Source organism: Hipposideros armiger, unplaced genomic scaffold (genome assembly GCF_001890085.2).
Source record: "Hipposideros armiger isolate ML-2016 unplaced genomic scaffold, ASM189008v1 scaffold_319, whole genome shotgun sequence".
NCBI classification, from domain to species: domain Eukaryota; kingdom Metazoa; phylum Chordata; class Mammalia; order Chiroptera; family Hipposideridae; genus Hipposideros; species Hipposideros armiger.
In genome coordinates this window covers 1,965,712-1,980,383 of record NW_017731669.1, presented here as the reverse complement: position 1 = coordinate 1,980,383, position 14,672 = coordinate 1,965,712, and the positions used below count along the sequence as shown (strand labels likewise).

At 50.8% G+C, this 14,672-nt stretch overlaps 1 protein-coding gene across 1 annotated transcript in view; it reads left to right on the top strand.

Annotated features, from left to right (window-relative positions):
• The first annotated feature begins 1,151 nt into the window (after window positions 1–1,151).
• LOC109392198 (rho GTPase-activating protein 22-like) overlaps window positions 1,152–14,672 on the top strand; it is a 118,493-nt gene continuing 104,972 nt past the window's right edge. The window contains exon 1 of the mRNA XM_019660465.1: window positions 1,152–1,235. The gene's annotated coding sequence lies outside the window, so the exon portion shown is untranslated. The remainder of the gene's footprint in view (window positions 1,236–14,672) is intronic.

The window sequence follows — 14,672 nt, the reverse complement described above, 5'->3', positions numbered from 1 at the left end:
GTCACACACCTGGTAAGTAGCTGAGGCAGGATTCAAACCCAGGTGGTTAGGCTGTAGAGATGGAGTTTAAAATGGGTTTCCCATGCAGAGAACCTAAAATGAGTAGTCAGAGCCACATGCAGTTCTGAGCATGAGCGAAATAAAGAAAGGCCCCAAACAGAGATCAGTTACTAACAGAGAAGGGAGACAAAGGAGGCCTAGCCTGGTGGGTGGGGAAAGGGTAAGTCAGGATGGTCATGACAGTACCTCATCTAGAGAAGGACTTCCTGAACAGGAAACTGCAGTCTCAATATCCCTGAGAAGTAGGAGTTACTGTTCCATTGTAGAGATGTGGAAACTGAGGTTCAGAGAAGCTAAGCCATCTTCCTGAGGTCACACAGCCAGGAAGCACACCGTTGGAACTCAAACCCAGCCTACCTATCCCTCCACCCCATGCTCTTTCCTTGCATCTTTCAGTCTTGCTGTCAGATTTTAGCATTGGAGAGCAGGGTGGGATCCACCCCCTGTAACTCACACATACAGGTAGACCAGGCACCTGGCACAATGTGTGTGTGCTTAGGTACCTCCTGTGTGACAGCTGACTCCCATTAAACTGTTAAGAGAAATGATATCTCACCTGGCCAGGAGGGGGCAGAACTGGACCCACACAGGTCTGCTGATCCTTTCCCCCATGTCACCTCAGGGACAATTACATAGGAGAAGCCAATTCCAGTGTGCCAGACTTTCTCTCCCTGACCTTACAGCCTAAAACTCCTGCCCCAGAAAGGCTGCAGATGGGCACATTGGAAAGGGGACCCCTCCAGTTGATGGGAGCCTTCCTCCTGCTCCAGGCTTGGATTTCCATGCCTTAACCAAGGGAGCAACAACTCTGGGCAGTGTGCCATGCCTGTGGGTAGAGCTGCTCCAACAGTATGTGTAGACGGTACGTCCCCGCTCCACTGGGGACCCACGCAGGGCCTCAGCTGCACCTCACACCTGCCTCGAAGATGACGCCTGTGCTCCTTCTGGCACCCAACCTACCCAGCCAGGGCCTGGAGGGCTGGGCCCCTGACCCGGGCTCAGCCGTCCCCCTCCAGGGACCCTGATCACAGACGTCCTTTGCCAGCCATCTCATGCCCCCATATTTGTGTTTGTCTTTCCACTTTAGGGATTCATTTCTCTACAAGGGACGCAAGTGACCGAGCTTCTTCCTGGCCCTGAGGATGTGGGGAAACACCTCTTTGAGATCAGCTCAGGTAGGCCTGAGCGCCTTGCCGCTCTGTGCTGCGCTGGCCCTGGTGGCCCCGAGCACTGCACCTCTAGCTTGGGAAGAGCAGAGCGCTTTCATGATGCTTTAGCACTGTTTCCGAGCACAACTTGGAAATTTGGGCCAAATCTAGAGGATATTGCAAATTTGGGGGGAAATTAGAAAATCTAATCAATTACCTGGGTAATTAGCTTTTGGATAAGAGGAAAATGTAGATTTTTAAATTCAGAGTAAACACAGAGGAAGAAACCAATCAATGTGGACACCTTAGGGTGAAGGTCCAAGCACAACAAATCTGGGTCAGATGCAATAAGTCGCGAGCACCGATTCAGAGCATTAAAAAAAGCTTTCTCATGAATCCCAAAACAGAATTGCTGTGGTGGGAGGAAAGGAAATAATTTAACCCAAAGAACTGCTGTCATGTTAGCAGTCACAAAACAATTTCTTAAAGTCCCTGGTTTTAAAATGTGATTGTTATAAGCTAAGTAAATATGTCTTGCAATGAGCCAGTCTGTTCACAGAAGGGTTGGGTTCTGCAGTCAGGCATGTTGTATTTAGCTTGACCTTCCACAGAAGCAGAGTCTGAGAGCAGTTTATTTGGAGGTGATGACCAAAAACCATGGGGAAGGGAGCAGGAAGAGAGGAGAGCCAGTCAGGGAATGCTGCTGTGGTGGCTGCTGCAGTGGCACCCAGTACTCCGTTCCAGTGGGGATTTGTGGAGGCTGTGGGGGACAGGCCTCAGGTGTCTCGCCCAAGGAGTGAGGAAGCCGGAGGTATACCTGCCAACTCCCATCAGCCATTAAGTGAGAACTGCTTCCTAGGGAGCTGATGCTGGCATTTCTGGTCTGCCCAGGCACAGACCAAGTTCCCTATAGACAGAGGTCTCCAGGGAGAGTTACAGGTGCTTGAGGTAGAGGCCACCCATGTGGGTGGGAACGATGTGCCCAGGGCTCTGGGCAGGGCAGTTAGGCATGGGGTCCTATCAGTGTGCAGCTGGTTTTAGACTTTCTTCAGGGAATTGGTGGTTGTGAACTGACTGAGCCAGGGCCTCACTGGATTCTGAGCCAGGAAGTTTATAGTTTCAGAGCAGCATTGCCACCCAACCACTCAGATGAGGTGACCGAGACATGAATCAGCCCAAGCTCAGGCCAGCCAGCAACGAGTGGCCTACTGGGAGCCAGAGTGACCAAATGTAAGCCTGTGGCAGGCATGTTCACCCTTGCTCTGTCCATCCTGGGAATTCCAGGAGGCACGGGTTGCAGCTGAAGTACAGACAGCATGCAAACTTCCAGCACCATGGTTTCATGTGGGCACTCCTGACTTGGGCATTTCATCTGCTGCAGGTACTAAACTGTACATTAGAAGGTGGCAACACAGCGATACCGGATAGGGATGGAAGACCAAGGCTTGGTTGTCTATGGAACAGGAGTACAGGCCTCTGCAGAGAAGACAGAGAGGAAATGACGGAGGGCAGGGAGGTAGACAGCACCCTGCCACCTGGGGTGGGGGAGCTGGTCACGGGGAAGGAAAGGCCAGGGGAGGGGCCTAGGCCTGGAGAATGGAAAGGAGAAGGTCAACACACACCCCACCCCCCATCCCCACCATACATTCAGGAAGGCTTGTGCCCCAAGGACCAGACGGGGTAAATCACCAGTGTCCATGCTCTTTATTTGGGTCAGAACTATTTACAAGGATTTCTTGATTCTGAGAGGATGAAAACCCATTTGCCATATAAGGTAACATTCACAGGTTCTGGGATTAAGACACTGAGTAGGACGGGGACATCTCTGTGGGGGTTTTATTTTGCCTACCACAGTACTCAAAACCTCCATCTAAGGCAGGGGTACTTTTATGGCTATTTTATTAAAAAGGGCATTGGAGGTTAGAAAGGATAGGAGCCTTGCCCAAGGTCAGAAATCCAGATAGTAGTAGGCTAAGGGCTTGTATCCAGGCAGTGTGACTCCAAAGACATACATTTAAGCTGCCCTCCAATACAGGCACCAGGCACAGGTCCTAGTGTCTTTCCCACCTGGGCCTGTGAGATCTAGGGATGCAGTTATTGGAAAGAAAGCTCCCTGCACCCCGTCAAGCTCTCAAGCACAGCAGTGGTCTGAACACCAGATTCCTGCAGGTCCTAAGTGCTGCCATCTCTGCTCTCTTGCCTCAGCATATGCCTCAAGGCCTTGCGGGGTGTGGAGTGCGCAGACAGCTGGAAGACTGCTCAGGAGAAGCAGGCCAGGTGTGGGCAGTGACGGGTTCAGTCAGACTTTGGGGAGCACTGAGGAGGAAAGACTCAATAGCCTCCCCTGGACTCCTTATTCTGGCTGGGGAAGGTCAGGTGAGGGCGCATGTCTGCCACACCCAACACCCCAGAGGGGGAAAACTTGACAACTCTAGGAAATATGATAGAAAACCAAGTATGATAATGCATACAATCAACTATATGACTTTTAAGTCATAGTTCTATTTGTGCTTTTCAAATATATACATATTGACTTTATTGGGGAATTGGGGGGAGGGGAACAGCATTGGGGAATTGGGGAAGGGGAACAGACAAGTTGCTGTCCTTTTGTTCTTCAGCCTAGTTGTGGAAGATGTCGCTTCACTGGCCCATGTTGGTATTATCATTGCGCTCTTCCCAGGTGAGGCAGTCACTCACCAGCCATTGGACAGCAGCTCATGGCAGCTCACATCGGCTGCCGGCTACTCACACTGGCTGCCAGCTACTCACAGTAGCTTACGGCAGCCCACTGCTGCCCCACTGCAGCCTACACCATTGCTGGCGACTCACGGCAGCCCAGCTCCAGGTTGAGCTGTTGTTCACCATCTTAGCTGTAGAAGGCGCAGCATCACTGGCCCTCATGTGGGATTCGAACTGGGGCCCTGCTGCTCAGAGCTGGCATCCCAAGCCAGCTCTTAACCAACACTCCACTTGGCCGACCCCAGCAATATTTTTAAAAATCACAGTTTTTCAAGACAGAATTACAAATATGAGGAAACGTTATACTGTGAGTGCCATCTGTTGGAGAAACCTGACAATTTCAGGACAGGCGGTGTATGCCTCCTGCCCACCCCCAATCATTTCAGCCACACCTCTGATTCTTGCTGTGCCCCACAATCACTAAGTGTGTGTGGGGTTGGGGGTTTCAGCTTGGCCAGCTCTAGCCAGAGAGCCCCACTCCACTAACACTCTGAGGCTGGCTCCAGGTCAGGCCTGAAGGAACCAGGCCCCAGGAAGCCTCTGGGATTCAAGGGCCCTGAGTCAACTTTATTCCTGGGCCTCTTCTCCAGCGGGGGCAGTTAGTTGGCTGCTGTGATATTGTAATTTATAATAAGAAATATATATTTGGTCTTTGTCCTGGTTTCTGGCACAGAGCTCCTAAAACCCTCGGAATTTCCTACCTGAGAAGAGCAGTAAAGATGTGCTTTTTTTGTGCTAATGAGGTGACTTTTGCAATGCACCTAACAATGAGGGCTGGTTGTCAGAAGAACCAACCCTTTGATTAGAGGGTTGGAACTTGCAGTCCCCAGCCTGACCTCTGAGAAGAGAGGGACTGGAGGTTATGTCAGTTGCCAATGGCTAATGATTCGGTCAACCATGCCTATGTAATGAAACCTCCAAAAAAGCCCAAAGGACAGGATTTGGAGAGCTTTCAGGTTGGTGAACTCATGCAGATGTGGGGAGAGTGGCACACTCTGAGGGCATGGAGTTCTGCAAACCTTCCCATCTACCTTGTCCATTACCTTCCATCTGGCTGCTCCTGAGTTATATCCTTGTATAGCAAACTGGTAATCTAGAAAACAAAATGTTTCCTTGAGTTCTGTGAGCCGCTCTAGGAAGTTAATTGAACCTAAGGAGGGGGTCGTTAAATGTTCCAGTAATACCTGGTTGGTCAGAAGCACAGATGACAACCTGAACTTGTGATTGGGGGAAGGGGGACTGAACCCTTAACCTGAGGAATCTGATGCTTTCTCCAGGTAGATAATGTCAGAATTAAGGTTAGCTGTAGGAAAATCCACGGGTGTCTGAAAGTTGATTAGTAGTGTAGGGGAAATTCCCACACACATTGTAATTGGTGACCAGAATTTTACCTGACAAACACCGCCCACTCCCAGCCCTTTCAAAGCTGTCTTTTCCTTGCAGACTTGATCGTGTTGGCCTCCCAGACTCTCATCTCTTGGCAATTCAGGCATCTGGCCCCAAGCCAAGCTTAGGCCTCCCTCTAAAGCCACAGGGATGGGGCAGGGGATAAAGAGGCCTGTTCTGGCACTCTGGACAAAAAGAGTTGTAAACCCATTAGGTGCTTGTGTTTGGTGGGAAGAATTAGGTTATCAGTAAAGCAGAGGAACAGGTTGCTAACGTCTCTCTTCTGGTGTCAGTATAATGCTACCAAAGGGAGGAGGTCGGTTCACTACAGGGATTCAGATGGAGTCCCAAGTCTTTCTGGCAAGTAACTGCTGGACTGTCGTGTCTCCCCCATTGCTCAGCATGTCTTTCAAGAGTCCCAACTGCATGTAACAGAAGCCAGCTCTGGTTAACTCAGGCAAGGGGGAATTGGCCAGAGGCTATGGGCACAGAATCATCAATCATCAGGGAGCTGGAGAGCTGCATGTGGAAGGGGCAGGAAGGGGTAGGCGCAGGGCTGCTCAGGGGGCCTGGAGCCAGCCAGAAACAGAGAGCAAGAGAGCCGGTGGGTGCTCTGTGCTGGCAAGTTGAATCCCCCCTGACTCTTCAGTCCTGGCGTCACTCGCCGGGGGTCTGAAATCTCAGTGGCTGTGTTTAGACCACATGCCTGCTTCTGGTGACATTGGGATGGGAGGATAGGCCTGTCCCTCCCACCAAGCCTTCTGACAGTGGGAACATGGAGCCCACAAAGGTACCCATTGGCTTCAGGACGGGAGGGAAGGTGACAGGTAGAAGTCTCCATCAATGTGCGCTGCACCAGACACAGCCTATGGTTCTGTTTCTGCCAGGCCAAGTGTCACATCGTTGGTCTTGGCTCTTTCCCCAGAGCCACACCAGGGCTCCAGGATGGGTGCCTTTTCAGGTGGGAGTGCAGAGTGTCCAGCATTTGGGGTTTTCAGCCCCAAGTGGGACATGAAATGACCTCTGAATATCAGAGAAGAGAAGAGCAGGAAGTGCTATCGTCCTGAGCAGGACAGAAGGTATAATGGCTGCCCTGGAGCCTGGTTCCAGTTCCCATGGCACAACGCCTGTCTGCTTTGGGCCCCATAGACTGTATTTCTCAAGATAAAGTGCTGGAGGCTTCAGTGGAAGCCACCCAGTTGAGAGGCCGGTCAGGTGCCGGCCCTTGCACACAGCTCTTGGGCTGCCTCCCTCCCACCAGGCTGCTGGGGCCTCCGCCCACTCCCAGACCCTGGGTGAGCACCCTGCTGGCAGTAGGCCGGGGAGGCATGGCCTTGAGGTCTTGGGGGAGTTGGGGGCTGAGGTACCGCAAAGTGAGCAGTGGCACCTCAGGGAACTTAGGAAGATGTGGCCGACTGTGCCCAAGAGAGCCAGGGACACAGATGGATGTTCCTGGGGGCAGGCCAGGGTTGCATGCAGAAAGGAAGCTTCCAGGGAGAGCGTCAGGAGGCAAGCCCAGGTGCCGTCTCCCTGCTTAGACCTGTTTTCTGTCAGTCCAGGAGAACGGACAGAAGCCCAGCCCTGCCACACAGGACAAGTCACCAAATGTCCTGTTTCATCATTTGCAAACTGAGGATAATATTATAATAGAGCCAAGTGCCTTGGGTTTGGGGAAGATGCAGTAAGATCCAGTGCTGGGCTCATATTTTTATATTCCCTCCTCTCTGCAGTCTCTCTGTTTATCATGATTCTGAATAAAAACAACACAGTCACTGTTTAGCGCTCACCTATAAATAACCAGTCCCAATATTGTGTGATGAGTGCTCAGACAAAGGTGTCCCCATGATGAGAGCCTGGAGCGGGGACAGGGGGACTTGCCTGGGTGGTTAGGGAAGGTTTCTCTCAGCCTTGATAGAAATGTAAAAATTATCCAAATGGGCAAACAGGAGAAGGATATTCCCAGAGTGGTCCAGAGGGCGGATTGAGTTCACAAAGGCAGAGAGACCTGGAGAAACATGGTGTATGGGAGACTCAGGGAATAGAGGACTGAGGTGGAAAGGTTGGCAGGGGCCAGGACAGCAGTCCTGGGATGCCGGACGAAAAGCCTTGGACTTTAGCTGTTGAAACTCTTTAGCTGGCCGGAGGGATGGTTCAAAACTATATGTTAGAGCACTAGGGTAGTGATAGGGGGCTGCAAGAACCAGGCAGGAGATGAGCGGGGGTGAACTGCTGTTCATCTGGGCTATCCCCTACACTTCCCCCATCCATGTCCATAGAGAAGACCTCTATGCCACATTGCTCACAGGGTCCCATGGGGGCAGCAACTCAGAAGCCTGGCCACTCAAAACTCAGCCCTGATTCTTTCTGTGCAGTTTCAGGCTCATGTGCCAAGTTCTCAAGCAAGGTGACCCTAATCATACACAGCATCTCTGCCTTTGGGGCCTGCTTAAGGCGGTTCCAGACCCAGCTCAGCCCCTACCTCGCTGAGGGAATCAAATCAGATTTCCTTCCTTCTCTGGGCTTCAGTTTCCCCAAGTTGTCACCCCGAAAGAATAGGTGTCAGCAGTTTCTTATGGCTGGCTGTGCTGGGTCTTTGAAGCCACTCTTGGACATCGAGCTTGCAGCTGCCTGCCCTTATCTGGCCTACAGCTTGGAGCTGATAAGAGAACTGCTGCCTGCTATCTCTGAGGCCTGACCTTGAAACAGAGCCAGCACACACAGATTACTTGTAGAAGTAGACTGATATCCTGATCAGGACATCTACAGAGCATCACTCATCTCCAGCCTCCTGAGCAGGATGCCAATCTTGGTCTGTCTTGGCACCTGGTACCAGCCAGCCTGTGTATCAGCCTGACCTCATGCGGCCCCGGGGAGTTTGCTTGCAGAGCGCCAGATGATGGGTAATGACTAGAAATGAAGTTAGATGAGAAGTTCACAGGAGCTCTCCACCCCTGAGAGTGGGTGAGTCAGCAGATGCAAGCGTGGTGCTTGCGTGTCCCTGCTTTGTGTCTGGCCCTCCTGTCTTAACCTCACTTTTGTCAACTAAACACAGGCCCAGGTGTGGGAAACTCCCACTGGTGTCCCTGGGATAGATGCCCTTGAAGAGGAGCGTGCAGTTCATTCCTTTGGCCAAAAGCATGTTCTAGGGCAGATCTGTTCAGTAGAAAATCTAATGCAAGCCACATCTGTGATGAAATGGACAATTCTGATGCTCAGTTATAGTAGCCACGTTTCAGTGCTCAGCAGTCATGTGTCTTGTGGGGCCACATTGCCCAGCACAGGCCTAGATGAGGAGGGTCCCCAGTGCGCTGCCTGACACAGAACCGGTGCTCCACAGGTACCCCGAGAATGAAAAGGAGGAAGGGAGGGAAGTAGGGAGAACACCTGGGGGAAGCCTAGGCTTTGGAGTCAGACAGACACCTAGATTCACATTTTAGCTCTGCCACTCACTAATTGCGAGAACTTGGACCAATTAACTTAAATTCTCTGTGTCTCATGTTCATCATCTGATAACAGAACTAAAACTACCTGCTTGGCAAAATGGCTGTGGCCACCAAGTGAACTAAAATCTGTGGAAGTGCAGAGCACACTCCTACCCCCCCTCCACTGCCTTGCTCTTTCCCCACCTCCCTCCCCGCTGTCACACTTTCGTTTATTCTTTCTCTTTCAATTCCTCTTTTATCTGCCATAGTCAAGAAAGAAGGCAGTAAAATTTTAAATTTCTTTAGTTCTGTTGCTTAAAAAAAAAAAAAGGAATCCTAGATCCTAGCTCTATAGCACTTGTTCTTAAACTGGTATCAGAACCCTCTGGGGGGGTGCTCATCCCCAAAGTTCTTGATTCAGAGATCTGGGGTGGAACCTAAGAATCTGCATTTCTAACAAGCTCCCACATGATGCTGGTCAAGGAACCACCTTTGGGAAGTCGAAAGAGAGCTCAGGGAATAAAGGAAAAACTTTATATTTAATACCTTTAAATGGCACTTTTTTTCTTGCTTTTTGAAGATGGAGCCCTGCATTTTTATTTTGTAGTGGGTCCCACAAATTATGTAGCTGGTTCTAAGGTCAGTGCAAGAGCAACTACAGAAGCCAGGAGCCCAGCGGCTGGGTTCATGGAAACATGAGACTGTAATAAAGAAGGTGACAGCCCTGGGCCTGTTCCATTCTGGCACTGTATTAGGAGGGACCTGTGCAAACGGGGCTGTCTCCAACCTGGTGAGGAGGCATCACACTTCCCTGAGACTCTGAGGAGCTTCTCCATGGGGGAAAGAGAACACTGAGGGGCTTGGTGGCTGCACTAAAGGATGTGTGAAGTGCTCTGATACAGGAGCAGGTGTAGCTTTACTTTGTGCAGGCCTAGGAGCCTAACAGGCACTGTGCCTTTTATTTGCTTTTTAAATGGTTCATTCACTTGGGCACTGGGATACTTGTGGGATTAGAGGAGACTCTTATAAGCTCCCAGGGTCCCCCAAATTGCCACACACACACACACACTAGTTGCCAGGTCTCCTTCCTTCCAGCCACTGGACCCAGGCACCGTACCCCATCCTGGGCAAGGAAATCAAACCAGGCATCTCCCCTTCCACAGCCTGCTGTCCCTACCCTGTGCACAGGTGCTGCCAACTGGGGCAGGGACTACCATGCACCACACCAAGACTCTGCTGGGTGTGCCTTCAACCCTGACCCTCCTCATGCTTGTGCCCAGGCCTCCCCCAGGCACAGGGAAGCACAGGGGGAGGGGGGAGCAGTCACGGAACAGAGATGGGGAGGGGGCTGGCAGCCTCAGGGCACCAGGAGGCTTTAGGTGGCCAGGGATCCCTAGAGGCTGGAGACTGCAGAAGGCAGGACCACGGGAGAGCTGAGCTTCCCAGCCCTAGCATACACACTACTGATGAAACTCTATGTACAAAACACAAATTAAAAGACAAAATTATTAAGACTTTTAAGACAGCAACCATAAGCATTAAATTCCTAGCACAGGGCTATTCTGAGTGGGGGCCCTCTGTGCTGCCCTGGTCGCAGGCCCATGCAGCTGGCTGGCCCTGACTGCGCTTCTGCATGTAAAGGCAGACTTGATTTGACTCTGTCTTTGTCCTAGGCTCTGCCCTGTGAGTGCAGCCCTCTAACACCCCCTGCTGACCTCTCCCTGCAAATGCACTGGCCCTCTGAGCCTCAAGTCATAAATGAATGCAGCCCACATCTTATCAGTGTCCTTATCCCACTTATGAACTTGGCACCCAGAAAGAGTATGTGGTTTCTTCAGGGCCTGAGCGCACTTGACCCGTCACGCCCCAGCCCAGTGTTCTTCCCTTCTGGCACAGCCTGGGCCTGCAGCCACTCCCGCCCTCTGGCTTCTCTCTCCCGGCTGTTGATAGAAACACATGTGCTGCAGACACACTGGCCTAGAGTCTTCCTCCACTTCTCCCATGTCCTACCTGCTGAGGGAGAGGGGTCCTTAAATGGAACGCCCCCAGAGGCCACAGGAATTACCCTTAGACAGCCTGGCCTGCCCCTGCATCTTTGCAGATCCAGGCCATGGTCTGTTAGGTGATGAATCTGAAGCCATCTCTCTTGAATGAGGTCCATCAGAAAGAGCCTTTAGTAGCCCGCCAGGTCTGTCAGCTAGGCCAGCCTGGCTTCCTGAGTATGTAACATGGTCCTCACGCCAGGGCGCTGGCTCAGCCCCACCTTGACAGGTGTGACACTCTGCCTGACTCCCCAACTCCACAGGCTTCTGATCTGCACAGTAGGAGAGATTCCAGGATGTGTCCCGCCCTGCACTGGGTTGAGTGCATGATTCCAGACCACAGGCTTGCTGCTCTCCACATCCCAGCCATGTGACTGCCTTCTGCCACCTCAGGGTTCTCATTCCAACCTGCACTTGCTCCTGTGGTCACTCCTTCCACACACTATTCAAATGCCTCCTGGTTTTTTACTTCCTTTTCTCTTGGGTGGCACTTGTGTTTCCCTCATCAGGCTTAGGGCCCCTCAAGGACAGAGTCCGTGTCTGATTCATGTCTACAACCTCAGCCCAGGGCTCAGTGCCTGGCCGAATGAGGAGCCTGGGAAGAGTTACACACGGTTGTGCAAATATCCTGGGGCTTGAGGCAGTTTGGCAAACTGAGCCATTCGGTGTGATGCTGTATATACAGTGCCAGAGGGAAGGGGAATGTGGCTGGATTCACTGGAGGGACAGCTGGGGTCAGACACCGAAGAGCCTTGTGTATCAGCTCAGGCATTGGACGGTCGTATAGTTGATGAGGAGCCACTAGAGGCCCCTAAACAGGGGAAAGGCGTGATCATACTTAGCAACAATGAGAAGACAGGATTGGGTATTGGGTATTGGGTAGGGGGCTTCAGGGAACCAGTTGGGCGGCTGCTTTAATAGAGCAGCAGGCAAGCTGCTGACAGAGACACTGACAGAGACGCTGACAAGCTGGAACCAAGAAGAGGCCTGGAGGATTGGGAAGGAGGTGGGTGGCTGGGAGGCAGGACAGCTAGACCTGGTAAGGGACCAGATGCTAGAGGTGGAGTCCAGGATGACTGCCAGGCTTCTGGACATACAGGAGGAGAAGCAGTTTGGGGATACAGTTGACTGGGTCATTGTGAGGTCACAGAAGCCCAGGCTAGCAGCTGTGACAACTTGGATTCAGTCCTATAGGAAGCAGGGCTTTTCTAGCCCCCAGTTTCATTCTCATGAAGTCGATGTTCCAGCACTCCTCAGTTTAAGTGTTGCTCGTTCTCCTGTCAAAACCAAGTTTAATGATCAGTTACTCTAGGAAACCTTTTCAGGCTTAACTCCCACACATTTCCCCCAATCCCCTCACAATGATAGAGTTCAAAGGCTAAACCCAGCACTTAGTAGCTACTTGACCATGGGCAAGCTCCTAACTTCTCTGAGGGTAATTAAAGTCTCTACACCTTGGGTTAGGGATGGGAATGAAGGGGTTGGATGTGGCTATAAAGCGACAGCAGGGGGAGCCTTGTGATGATGGTACAGTTAGATATCTTGACTGTGGTGATGGTTCCATGAAGATACACGTATAATAAAATTGCCTAGAGCCACCTCCCACCCTCCTCCCATTCCCCACCCCCGCTCCCCCAACCCTCACACGAGTCCATGTAGAATTGGTAAGATTTGAATCTTCTCTGTGGATTGTAGCAGGTCAGTTTCCTGGTTTTAGTATCATGCTATAGTTACATAAGATGCTACCAATGGGAGGGCTGGGTGAAGGATGCAGGGGACCTCACGATAGATTCTTTGTGACTTCCTGTGAACCTAGAAGTATTTCAAAATAAAAAGTTTTTAAAAATACCTACCCCAGGGCCAGCCAAGTGGCGCAATTGTTAAGAGCTGGCTTGGGATGCCAGAGGGCCCCGGTTCAGATCCCACATATGAGGGCCAGTGACACTGCCCTCCACAGCTAAGATGCTGAACAACAGCTCAACCTGGAGCTGGGCTGCCGTGAGTCGCGGGCGACAGCATAGGCTGCAGCCCCTGCTGTAGTGGGTTGCCATGGGCTACTGTATGTAGCCAGCAGCCAGCGTGAGTGGCCATCCAGAAGCCAGTGAATGATCTGCCTCGCCCAGGAAGAGCGCAATTATGGTGCCAACTTGGGACAGTGAAGCAACGTCCTCCACAACTAGACTGAAGAACAAAAGGATAGCATCTTGTCTGTTCCCCTTCCCCCAATTCCCCAATAAAAATCTTAAAAAAAAAATACCTACCCCATAGTGTTATGACATCATGCACTTACATCCTAGGATAATACCTGGCCTGTGTAAAGTACCCACTAAAGTTTAGCAAGTATTACAACAGGGTGTCTGCAAAACTCAAGAAAAAGAGGATAAACTTATTTTTAAAGAGAATGTTAGTAACCTTTTCAAATAATATGTTCCTGGTGCTTCTCTTAACCACTAGAACCTTTTCAGATAAAACTCTCTCTAAATGTAAAGCAGTTTTTATCTTTTAAAAAGTAAGTGTTTGCTGAGTGATAGAATGACAGGCACTCACCGAGGGAAACCTGCTAACTCCTTCAAGCAGAGTTGGTTGTGTTCCTGAGGCAGCAATACAAATGAGTTCCCTATATTGACATTTTCTGCAGGACACAAGCAACACTTGATTCTTAAAGTGATTATTCAAATTTCTTTTTAGAAAGGGAAGTGGGAAGGGCACCCTACAATGTATTGGCTCAATCTTCCTGACACCCCAGTGAGTAGACATTACGTCCCTGTTGCACAGATGGGGAAACCAAGACACAGAAGGGTAACTTGTCCAAAGTCACATGACTAGTAAAATGTGGAGTCCAGCATCCATCCAGGGTCTCACTCCAGCTGCCAACAGAAGCCCAGACGCGTGCTGGGTACCACTGCCCTGAGACACGGAGGAGTGCGGACCAAAATTCCTCAGATGGAGAGAGTACACTGGACAGAAAAGAGGTGATGGGCACAGGGAGGTATGCCCGGTGCCAGCTCAGAAGAGAGATGTCGATAAAATTCTTTATGAGTGATCTCAGCTAGACTAAATCTCTAGATAAATTAGAATGTGAGGAGGACTGAGGCAGGGGATTAATGAGTGGGAGGTGGGACGACCCAGGTCACCTTTGGAAAGCCAAGTCCAGGTACAGAAGCTGCTCCAACCAAGAACCTTCAACTTAGGAACTTTCTTAGACACAACACTGTACTTCCTACTCAAGGTGTGGTCTATGGACTGGCTGCGTAGCATCTCCTGGGGACTTGTTGGAAATACAGGCTCTAGGGCCCCTCCGAAACTACCGAAACAGAGTCTGTTAGAACAGTTTGTCCTGAGTGATTTGTGTGCATATTCAAATGTGAGAAGTACTGCTAACAAATGAAACATCAGTGCTACCCAAGCCTGGACTGTGAGCTCCTGAAGGAAAAGATTGCATCTGTGCACTCAGAGCCTGGGGCTTGGCTCTTCAAGGTGCTCGATAAATTAAACCAGTGAAGTAGCAGGAAGACGGCTGAAAGTGATGGTAGAGAGAAGCTAGGAATGACAAGAAATTGAGTCTAGTTTTCAGGCTGCAAACTGAGCAGCTAACCAGGGCTGATGACCCCTGGGCTGATTCTGGCCCACAAGACATATTTTGTTTGGCTCACGAAATATTTGTAAAAGCAAAAGATTTTACCCATAGAAAATAGAAATTTCTGTATGGTAAATTGGGCCTGCTTACTCCATACAAACAATTAGCAGGAACTCAGTAAAAACTGCCCACTTTTTTTTTTAATTGGGGAATTGGGGGGATGGGAACAGCGCTGGGGAATTGGGGGAAGGGGAACAGACAAGTTACTGTCGTTTTGTTCTTCAGTCTAGTTGTGGAG